The following is a 12,170-nucleotide window of genomic DNA, read 5'->3' on the forward strand; positions in this document are numbered from 1 at the left end:
CCTTATTTACATATACATTGCTCACATATATGAAAAAAAACAAAAATCCTTTACAATCTTATAAGCCATGATAACATTTGGTTATTCACTACATTCAATATAGTGTTCCACATTCTATTACTTTTTACAAGTTATTGCAGTCGGGCGGCATGGTGGCGCAGTGGGTAGCACTGCTGCCTCGCAGTTGGAAGACCTGGGGACCTGGGGATCTGGGTTTGCTTCCCGGGTTTCCTCCCACAGTCCAAAGACATGCAGGTTAGGTGGACTGGCGATTCTAAATTAGCCCTAGTGTGTGCTTGGTGTGTGGGTGTGTTTGTGTGCGTCCTGCGGTGGGTTGGCACCCTGAACGGGATTGGTTCCCTGCCTTGTGCCCTGTGTTGGCTGGGATTGGCTGCAGCAGACCCCCGTGACCCTGTGTTCGGATTCAGCGGGTTGGAAAATGGATGGATTGATGGAAGTTATTGCAGTCTCGACGTGGTCCCCATCTTTGAAGGCCTGTCCTCAAGGAGGGGGCTTTGCCAAGGGCTGCAGTAAAACAAACGTCACATTAACACCCCTCTTGGAGGGAGAGGTGGCTTTGCATATCCTCAGTTCTTCAACTGTACTGATACTCGACATACACACTGACTACCGATATTATCCCAAGGAGCAGGATCGGTGTATGCCAGCCACCTTTATAACATGTGAGACAGCGTCAAGTTCCTTCAGACCTGCCCAGGATGTCCACTTCCACAGAACAGCTTCCAACCTGGACATGCCCAGGCTGCACAAACCGTTGTTGATAAGTCACTTACGGGAGCGAAAACGTTTGGATACAAATAAAAGAAAAAATCATGACAAAATTGAAACGGTACGTGATGGGTAAATTATGATGTGATATTCGTGATCAGCACCCAAAAATCTGTAAGAAACACCCAACTGTGTTCAAGAAGCAAAAACTTTGTTGTGCAGTGTAACCAGTTAGCTTTTAAAGATGGCTAATTAAAGAGGGAAGTGAAGGGAGTTGACCATTAGGACCGGCTGGGGCTTTGAAGTCAGACGTGAATAATAAATTACAAGTCAATCATTCCCAGCACTATCCCATTAGCATTTATAAACCAATTTGACAACATCTTCACAAACAGGGTATCCACTTGGATCAAAAATATGTTCGGAGTGTTTCCAGGCTTTTTGACTCGTACTGTGCACCCCAACCCTGGCCGGGTCGCCCCTCACAATGGTGTCTGAACGCGGCCACACCCTGGGATCTCCTCCTTCACTGCTCAGGTTACAAGACGCGCTCGATCTTTGCTGTGGTGGCTGGCGTGCGTTTCCTTCATCATTGTGAATATTCCTAGAAAGAGAACTTGAAAAGCGCGTCCATCCCCGGGCCAGTGAGGTGGGCGGAGCCCACGTGGGGTGGTCGTGTGCAGGGTGTGAGACGGTTTAGGGTCAGCGGGAGTGAGCACCGAGTGGACTGTGTCAAGTGTGGAAATCCAAACGGCGTGAATGCTGGCTGAAGGACGAGAGCACACACTTGAATTTGGGGTCCACCGCGTCAAAGCAGAGAGCAGGAAGGCCGAGTCATCGGAGGGTGAGTACACGAGGTGAAGGCGATGACCGCGGGAGTGCGAGGCTCATCTCTCAGCTCCTGAAAATGCGCCCGGAGACGGGCTGTCATTTTCATCAATCGGAGAATAAAGTAAGCCAAGAGAGGGGCATGCGATCCGCTGCTAGCGCTGTCACCAAGTGTCACCACGGGCCCGCGCACCCCGGTCACTTGAGGTAGTTAAAGCAGATGAGCGATCGGCCAAGCGGACTTTCTTTATGGCAGATCAGCGTGTGTCTCTCATCATTTTCTCCTCACTTACTGGCCGAAGTGAGGAAAAGTGTTAACCGAAAGGCGGAAATGAGCTGCCGATGTGTCTGCATGTACGAGGGACGTGGGTTCATGAACGAGAAGTGACTTCCACAAACTGCAGCTCAAAGCTAAAAGGTTCCGCTGCAGTTCTCCGTTCCCCATTCCTCGACTGTTATTAAAGTTTAGCCGTGTGAAGCGGCCTCCGATTTCGAGGACTGGCTCCAGATGGGAAAATCGGGCACAATTCACACCCGAGGCGATACACGAGTCACGAATCAGTGGCGGTGTGCTGAGGGGATTAATGAAGTATATCTGATCAAGTGAATCCCGACGTCACTGGAGAGAGAAGGGGGCGTTGAAAGTGTCCGACAGCTAATCGCCTAGATGATATGATTAGACCTCATTCCACAGGAAAGGCGCTATATGCAGTAAATAACGATGATGCTCCACTTTTAACAAGCCATTGGTAGCAAGTTGGTACGGAAATCCGACGAGCTGAGGCTGAGTGGGGGCTTAACGTATTTTTAGGATCGAACTACGGGGCAGTAAAGCGTGTGGCGCACCAGAATTCGAATTCCCGAGCGATGGCTGCACCGTCAGTAGTGAGCTGGTTAGCCAAGTGCTCAATAGTTTGAGTGTCGGGGTCTTTATGAATATGAGGGGTGATCGCTGGTGTCACTAGTTTATGAAGATTATGAAGTGAGGTTGACTCATCGGTAAATCAGTTCATCCATCCATTTTCTGATCACGTTTCACCCATTAATGAGAGGTGGGCACGGGGTCCAATCTGCTCTCCACGGGGCGCCAGTCTCGCTACTTATTGAAAGCACACAAGAAAGTCCCGATAAGATAAGAGACCGCGCACAATGCTTCTGGTGCTTTATAGGAAAACCCTGCAGGACGATGTCAATTTAAAACCAGTAAGGACAACAACAAAGGGGACACTCCTTTCTGCGTGTTTGGGGGAGTTGCGAAATGGAATAGAGAGGGGAGATCTGAAGAGGGAGCGGCGAGTCATTCGAGTGAAAGGTGGCTTCACAGGTAGGACTTAAGAAGCGTCGCCAAAGTACCACAAGTCAACAAACGGACTGTGACAGGTAAAGACAGACGAGCAGGTAATTTAGAAGCCAGTCCTCGAGTGACAGAAGCGCTGCTGGCGTACCACAAAGTGAACGGGGGCGATCCGTCCTGCAGCGTACGTGGACATACTGTACGTATCGGGCAGCGGGGCCAAACGGACGAACTGCGTCAATAAATTGATTTTAAAATACACATTATTCTGTAATTGCTGTGGAGGTGGGAATCTCGACGTTTGTTTAGCTTTGGGTATCCTGAAGCAACGCTAATTATAGGCGGCGCGGTGCTTTATATGCACTTCAAATTGCGAGCGTGCGCTCCGCTCATCTCCGTCACTCTTCATCGCCGCTTGCAATAACTTTCCACCAATCCGCGACGGGCACAGCGCCTCCCCCTGGTTTTGGATGCACTTCCCCGACCTGTCCTGTTTCCAGGCTAACAGTCGACGTCACGCCTGCGGTCTCTCCGAAAGGTGTTTTATTCTAGTGCTCCGATTGCCGCCTGTCGCCCGGTAACAATCCCTCCCGGGAGAGCTGCGTCTAAGCCCCGCGTGTATTCGACCAACTGCGCCTCACTGACATCCATGCTTGGGGCGCTTTAACTCGGATGATGCGCTCGTAAACGCCGCAGGACCCAAAGGAAAAACGAACCAACGCACGAGGGACGCGGGTTCCTGAAATAGAAACGACTCTCTGAAGCATCGACCGCAGCAACCGGCTAAAGCTAAAAAGTTCGGCAGCAAATCTCAGTCTGTCCTTTAAAGTTTACTGGTGAGAAGCGGGCTCCGGATGGCAAAGTCGGACACCCGAGGCAACACATAAAACCCCGAATGAGCAGCGGTGTGCTGAAGAAGGAAATCCCGGCAGCCACCTGAAGTGAGTGTCACCGGGGGGGGGGCGTTGAAATACTGGAGTGTCCGAAGTGCTAGCCGTCTTCATCTGGGGGGTTCGCAATAAAGAGCCGGGGGTTTCGAGACATGATTTCTAAAATAAAACCACAAATGCCTTATGAAGGCGTGTATTAACGCCTTATATAAAAGAAGCATTGCGTTCAAGTATGAAGCGGTGTCCTGTCTAATTCGGCAGTCTTGGGGCAAAGACAAGGACTGAACATTGGTGACGAGCATTTTGCTAAATGGTCGTGTTTCGCACTAAAAAGCGAGTCGAGCTCTTATTCGAGATGGAAACGTCTGAACTGAAATCCGATTACTACGTTGGGCAAGACGGCTAGCCGCGTTTGAGTCGTTCGCGGATGGCAAAGAACTTTATTTTAAGAGCTCGGAGGCGGGCACTACTTTTGTACCACGCGGATTCGGATGTGCAGGATGCGCGTTCTACTTTAGAAAATACCGGTGGGCCGGCGGATTACGACCGCGCTTTAGCTGCGTTCGGCACTTACGGTGGTGCTCCATGCAGATGAACGCGACTTGCGAAAGGCAAGCCTTCGACTAACTGACACAAAAGCAAGGTGAGGCTATTCAACGGTTGGTTACAGGGCTCGGGCAAGCCGCTAAAGACTGGGGGTTCGAGGGCGATGGAGACCATCGAATCAGCGAGGGCTCTTCAACAAGTGCGCGTCACAATACGTACGGAGGAAGCTGCTAGAAGAGGCTCGGGCTAACACGGCACAATGCGAGCTCGGAATTTACCGTATAAAACACACACTGAACAAAAAGTCAGTCCATTTAAAGGTAAAAATACTGTAAATCAGTGGTTCTCAAACTGTGGGGCGCGAAGATGTGGAAAAAAAAAGAAAACAAGAATCGAAAACATGAAAATCCATCTATTGAAACCAAAACAAATGAACTTAAACTACATTCTGATACTAGAAAAATAAATATAGTTGGATAAATGTCGATAAAAGTAGGTATAATAAAATATGCATCTATGATATATCATTAATTAAAAAAGAACAAATTGGTATTAGTGGGTTCCTTAAAAAAAAAAAAAAAAAAAAAAAAGTTAGGGGGGGCGCGATTAAAACTGTTATGAAAACTCGGGTCGCAAATACTTTAAAGGTTGAGAAACGCTGGTTTAAATGGTGAAAGTAAAATACATTTTCTGAAAAAGATACCTTGTGTTCTATTGAAAATTACTTGTATATCTTAATGAAATGTATCATTTATTTTTTACAGCCAAGTTCTGTAAAATCCATATTTTTCTATCTTCAAATTATATACAGTCGCTGCTCCACGTCTCTGACTGACCTACCAGAGAATACAGCAAATTAAAAAAAAAAAAAAAAGACTTTTCTATTTAGGAAAGCATATTAACAAAATTACCTATAATTGTTTTATCTTTGTTTTTTATCTTGTTGTGCCTTTTGTTTAAATTTTATGTAGCACTTTGAGGTTTACTACAAATGTAAAGTGCCTTATCAATAAAATTATTACATACCGTTTACTGATACATTAAACTGAAAAAAATCTTAATTTTACCGTGTGAAACTGTTAAACAGCGAAGGTAAACAATTGTAACATGTAAATCGGTCAAGCGCTGCTGCATAATGCCAAAGTTGGGATATTTGCATAAGGACACGCCCCCTTTTACCGTACTGTTCCTAGTGAACCGCATACCCAGGCCCGGTCTTAGGTATTATGGGGCCCTAGGCGAAAGGGGGGTCCAGGGGCTCCCTGAGGGGGGGCAGAGCCCCCCTGGAAGCAACTGTGAAATGCATGAAAATTAGACCAAGAAGTCAATCCAGGGCCCCCTGGACGCCGGGGCCCTAGGCGGTCACCTACTTCGCCTATGCCTAAGGCCGGGCCTGATTGGGACAAATAATGCTGTAGTATATTTAAGTATATATGACAATTGCTCACTCAGACAATTTGTTTTGGGGGGCCCCCAAGAAGGCGGGGGCCCTAAGCTATAGCTTGTGTAGCTTATACGTAAATCCTGCACTGCGCATACCTTTGAACAGTACGGAAAGAAACTTCGACAAAGTTAGCGGACTTGTATTTCCCTGCGTGCTGAAGGTTTTTTGAGGTTATGGAAGCTGATTTCTGGTGGGTTGTATTCGATAAGCTGGCACACCAGTAGGACACCAAACACCACAACAGTAAACTTTACTTCTCCAACAGACAATGCGCCATAACTTTCTTAAACATCGAAATCTTTTCAATGTGTATAATTAAATGATACATGTTTGCCATCGATTGTTATCATTTTACTGATGCGAACTATGTAGGGGTTTGATCCTGACGGTATATTCGAAGGGTTTATTAATTGGCATATTTATTATAGTGCATGAATAAACGTTCACTTCAATTAGAATGTGTTGTGTGTGTCCTGCGGTGTGTTGGCGCCCTGCCTGGGATTTGTTCCTGCCTTGCTCCCTGTGCTGGTTGGGATTGGCTCCAGCAGACCCCCGTGACCCTGAGTTGGGATATAGCGGGTCAGATAATGACTGAGTGACTGTAAAGAAAAAAATCGGGAATGGTCCCCCCTCGACTTTCTCATATGTTCCGATATGGGGATGGATATAAGGAGGAGTAAACTGCAAGACAATGATTATATTTTTATATTATGTACATTAAAGAACCAGCAACAACAAATTAATGATTATACTTGACAATTATTATAAAAGTTGAAGACATTGGACTCGGCAACTGTATGAATAAAAAAAAAAGTAGCACTTCCGGTTAGCAGAAATAGCTCAAAAATTGATCAGAATCTACGTTTACCAAATACTTGTATGCAAAATTTGATTGACCGAAGTGATTACGTACTCAAATTCTCGAGTTTACACAGACGGACGGACTCGGAGGTCTAAAACGTTGAGATTCATCAAAATCTCCAAATGGAGTTTTTGGAGGATTCCAATACTTTCTCGTGTATGAAGTATAGGGAAAGTAACAACAGTTATTTACTACAAAGTTATACTGTAGACCTAAAAATATTGTCACCTTTTTTTTTTTTTTTTTTTTTTTTACGGTAAAATTCTGGCAACCACAGCTACCAGCACTTTACCGTATATTCAACATTATTATTATTATTATTAGTTACAGTGCAGCTACGTTTCCCATGATCTCTTGAGTGCACCGGAATGAATCGCATGAGTAGTAAAGGAGCGTCACTATTATACATCATAAAATTTTGACAGGTGTATTTCCTGCCCCCCTGGCATTTCCGGTACCCAACCATATGCCACCTGGTTACTGGTTAGTTCCCCCACACGCGCTGGTCTCTGCCCGTTGTCGGGTGCGTTATTTGACTGGCATCGGCCCTTTTGTCAGCCGTGCATAAGGAAAATGGTCGGCTGATCTTAGCCTTGTTCCCAAAAACTGGGGTCTGTTCATCTTTGTGATCCGAGACAGACTTTCGGAAAGCTGTAAGGTGACAAAAAGGTAAGTCATCAATTGGGGCAGAGCAGGCATCCCGCTCCTGGTTGTGTATAGCGCCACGGTGTGTACAGAGAGTACAGAGATCTCGAGTGACAGACCAGAGACGGGAGGTACAAGAAGGCTTTAGAGAGAACCTACTACACACCCAAGGAGCCTGGCAGTGCATCCCAAACACGCCTTGGGCATCCCGTTACCTCGCCCACCGTGTAAAACCATGCCCTTTATAAAGCAAGGCATATAGTAGATCAGGGGTGCCCAACTCCAGTCCTGGTGGGCCACAGTGGCTGCAGGTTTTCATTCTACCCCTTTTCTTAATTAATGACCTGTTTTTGCTGCTAATTAACTTCTTTTGGATTAAGTTTAATTGACTTGGTTTTTAAGAAATGTTTCCCTGAATTTCTTCGTCGTTCCTCTGAATTGCTTGATTTCTTTCCTTAAATGGCACCAACTGTGAAGTGATATGTGAAGTGAGTGAGCCAACAGAAGGCCAGCTAAGTCAGGGCCTCGAACTCCAACCAATTTCACTCCAACCAGCTGCTTAATGAGGCGCTGAGTCTCGTCGTTAATTAAACCCGTTCTTTAATTCCATGGCTTGTTGCCGCTCTCATTGTGCAATAGCAGACATTTCCAAAATTAAGGGATTTTCTCTTTTCTAAGAGCAGATCAGCATTCCTGAGACCTTCACCTTTCTTTATTTTCAGATATTGTATGATGGTCACAGTTTGCTGGGCCTGTTTTGTCTCATTTTGTGTCTCGTTATTGTTTGGCTGCTCCAAAGAGCAAGTGAGTCTCCAAGAGCAAGTCAAAGAAAATGAATTCATCCATCTATCCATCCATTTACAAACCCGCTGAAACCGAACACAGGGTCACGGGGGTCTGCTGGAGCCAATCCCAGCCAACACAGGGCACAAGGCAGGAACCAATCTCGGGCAGGGTGCCAACCCACCGCAGTAGTCAAATATACTGGTTATAAATCTTTTTAAGAAATCTCAGACCAGTATACCCAGTGCTGGCTCAACGGCACAAGTCTTGTTCACAGTGACAGGGACTTGAAGGGATTGAGACGAGGGGCTTAGTCATCTCCTAAGCAATCCCAGTCCACTCACTGGACACTCTCTACCGCCAGCAGGGTCGCTGGGTGAGTTAAGACTGGAGTCTTGCCGCTCATATGGTGGATGTTTCTTTTTTTGTGATTCAGTACGCATGGAGATATTTTACATTCTGCGTCTCCTGCTTTTCATTTCTTTGTTCCAAACTTTTAATATTCTATCAATTTTAACATTGAGTCCATCCATCCATCCATTTTCCAATCCGCTGAATCTGAACACAGGGTCATGGGGGGTCTGCTGTAGCCAATCCCAGCCAACACAGGGCACAAGGCAGGAACCAATCCCAAGCAGGGTGCCAACCCACCGCAGGACACACACAAATGCACCAAGCACACACTAGAGACAATTTAATAATTTTAATAATTTTTTGCATTTATATAGCGCTTTTCTCACTACTCAAAGCGCTCAGCAATTGCAGGTTAAGGGCCTTGCTTAAGGGCCCAACACAGCAGAGTCCATATTGGCATTTACGGGATTCGAACCGGCAACCTTCCGATTGCCAGCGCAGATCCCTAACCTCAGAGCCACCACTCCGCCCTTTAGAATTTAGAATTTAGAATCGCCAATCCACTTAACCTGCATGTCTTTGGACTGTGGGAGGAAACCCACGCAGACACGAGGAGAACATGCAAACTCCACGCAGGGAGGACCCGGGAAGCGAACCTCCGGTCCCCAGGTCCCCCAACTGTGAGGCAGCAGCGCTACCCACTGTGCCACCGTGCCGCCCAAAATGAATTCAAAAGAAGTTAATTAGCAGCAAAAACTGGTCACTCATTAAGAAAAGGGTTAGAATGAAAACCTGTGGCCACTGCGGCCCTCCAGGACCCCTGTAGTAGATGATACCAAGTTGTTTTAAAGCAATAGCTTTCAGAGTGAATGTACAAGAAAACTTTAGAGAGAATTTATTACACGGGCAAGGAAAGTTGGCTGTACAGCCCAAACACACCTTGGGCACCCCGTTACCTCGCCCACCTTGTAAAACCATGTCCTTTATATGTAAGTCATAATGTAGTAGATACTAAAGTGTCTTAAATACAACACATTTTATTGAAGCAAAATTCAATATTTAATTTTGCACCATCCAAAGTTTAATATCTTTACACTCCATCAGTTTTTGTACTACTGTACTGTGAGGTTTTTTAAAAACCAGATTGAAATACTGTACATCCTATAGATTGTTTTCCTCCAAATATGACAGTAATTGCACACTAACCACCTTTTCCCATAATTTTGAACAGGAAGGGGAGCTTAGTGATAGGCCTGTAATTTGAAAACCCTGTGGGGTCCAGAGTAGGCTTCTCCAATAGTGACTGAACCATCGCATGCTTGAAGTTGTCCGGCATTTGCCCACACTTGTAAACGGTGATTAATTCTGTGCGAGGGCAAGTGTACCGATGTCTCCAAAATAATCTTTAAACAGATGTGCAGGTTAAATATCAAGAGGATGAGTGGAAGTTTGAAATGGTTGACTGGATCAGTTAGCTGGGAGTTGGAAACTGATTGAAACAACATAAAGCGGCTCTGCACCGGCCTGAAGGAAAGAAGTTCAGGAATAACTCGCAGTTCTCAGGTGAGCTCACAGAGAAGCTGCTGACCGGTGGGGTAAAGAAAGTGTTCATGGTGTTAAAAAGCACTCCAGTTCTTGAGGCAGACATTTGCAATGAAGTCCGATAGATCCTGTAATTTGATTTTGCTGCTCTCGTCACCTCCTGGTAGAGCTTCAAGGGAGACTTCAGAATTTCATAGGAGTTGATCCGTCTTTCACCAGTAATTCAATAATACTGAGCTTTCCTTGTCTGTGTAATAGATTCTCTCTAAAACTTTTCTTGTACATCCACTCTGAAAACCATTGTTTTAAAACACCTTGGTATCATCTACTATATGCCTTTGCTTTATAAAGGGCATGGTTTTACACGGTGGGCGAGGTAACGGGATGCCCAAGGCGTGTTTGGAATGCACTGCCAGGCTCCTTGGGTGTGTAGTAGGTTCTCTCTAAAGTCTTCTTGTACCTCCTCTCTCTGGTCTGTGACTCGAGATCTCAGTACTCTCTGTACACAGCCAGGAGCAGGATGCCTGCTCTGCCCCAATTGCTGATTTACCTTTTTGTCACCTTACAGCTTTCCGAAGGTCTGTCTCAAATCACAAAGATCAACAGACTCCAGTTTTTAGGATCAAGGCTAAGATCAGCCGACCATTTTCCTTACACACGACTGACAAAAGGGCTGATGCCAGTCAAACAACGCACCCGACAACGGGCAGAGACCAGTGTGTGTGGGGGAACTAACCAGTAACCAGGTGGCATACCGTGGGTACCAGAAATGCCAGGGGGGCAGGACATACACCTGTCAAAATTTTATGATGTATAATAGTGACGCTCCTTTACTACTTGCATGTCCTTTTTGTTAATTGAAGTCGAACAAAAATCAAGTTTTATAAATAACTTCTACCATACTGTATCACTTATTCATCTTTGGATCATATTACTGGAGAGAGGGAGAGAGCTATTGTTTTGAGCTTGTCTGCCTCTTTTTTACCAGCCCTTCACTGTAAAAATAAATATATAAATAGTGTTATTTTTACTATAATACTGTAATAAAATAAGGTGACAATATTTTTAGGTCTACGGTATAACTTTGTAGTAAATTTTTTTTTCTTTACAACACATTTCCAAACGAAGGGAATTGTCTAACCATAACCAGAAATCCATGCACTGTAATAAATATGCCAATCAACTAACCATTAGAAAGTACTATTAGGGTCAAAGCCCTGCACGCAGTTTGCATCAATAAAATAACAAACGGGTACCATTTAATTATACACATTGAAAACCATTCAATGTTTAAGGAAGGTACGGCACATTGTCCGGTGGGCAAGTAAAGTTTGTTTTTGCGGTGTTTGGTGGCCTACTGGTGTGCCAGCTTATCGAATACAACCCACCATAAATTAGCTTCCATAATTTTAAAAAACCTTCAGCACGCAGGGAAAAAAATAACTGCGCTAACGATGTCAAAGTTTCTTGTTCAAAGACGTGCGGTTCACCAGGAACAGTACGGTAAAAGGGGGCGTGTCCTTATGCAAATATCTTAACTTCGGTGTTACTGAAGCAGCGCTTCACTGTTTTTACATTTTACGGTTGTTTACCTTCGCTATTTAACAGTTTTATGTCAAATTAATAGATTTTTTCAGTGCAATTGTAACGCATCAGTAAATGTATGTAGCATATTTTGAAGGTATAAAAATATCGATTTTACAGAACATGGCTGTAAAAAAAAAAAAAAAAAAAAAAAAATGTATTGTTTAAGATATAGAGGTGATTTTCCAGTAGAACACAAACTCCTTTTTTCAGAAAAGGTATTTTACTTTGACCGTTTACAGTATTTTTACCATCAATTTTGCTAACATTTTTTACAGTGTTTGCAGCATATCGACAGCTGCGCTTAAAAGCCGATTTTTTTTCGGCAGTTGTTTCCGGCTTACTGGCGCTTGCGATGCGAAATGTAACTCGAGAACTTACTGGTTCTGCTTTTTCATTGTTGGTGTCTGCCTGCTCCTTGTGAAGGGAGTTCAGCTTTTTTCAGAGAATTCCACTGGCTTGTCTTTTTTTTTTTTTTTGCTTAAGTGTTTGGTATTTAAATGTCGAAGTTGCTTTGACGGCTTCATATTTTTATTTCCACAAATTCCACACATAACAGTAAAGCCATATCTGAAATCTTCATCGCTGTACAATCTTTTTTTAATCTTGTCTCTGCCAAGAAGGTTCCAATGATCTCTTCAAATACACTCATTTTATTAAAGATGGCTA

At 44.6% G+C, this 12,170-nt stretch overlaps 1 protein-coding gene across 1 annotated transcript in view; it reads left to right on the top strand.

The window, feature by feature from the left end:
• The first annotated feature begins 3,291 nt into the window (after positions 1-3,291).
• Positions 3,292-12,170, top strand: part of LOC114655300 (transient receptor potential cation channel subfamily M member 2-like) — a 74,679-nt gene continuing 65,800 nt past the window's right edge. The window contains 1 exon segment of the mRNA XM_028806193.2: positions 3,292-3,792. The gene's annotated coding sequence lies outside the window, so the exon portion shown is untranslated.

The sequence above is a fragment of the Erpetoichthys calabaricus genome, chromosome 8 (genome assembly GCF_900747795.2).
Source record: "Erpetoichthys calabaricus chromosome 8, fErpCal1.3, whole genome shotgun sequence".
Taxonomy (NCBI): Eukaryota; Metazoa; Chordata; class Cladistia; order Polypteriformes; family Polypteridae; genus Erpetoichthys; species Erpetoichthys calabaricus.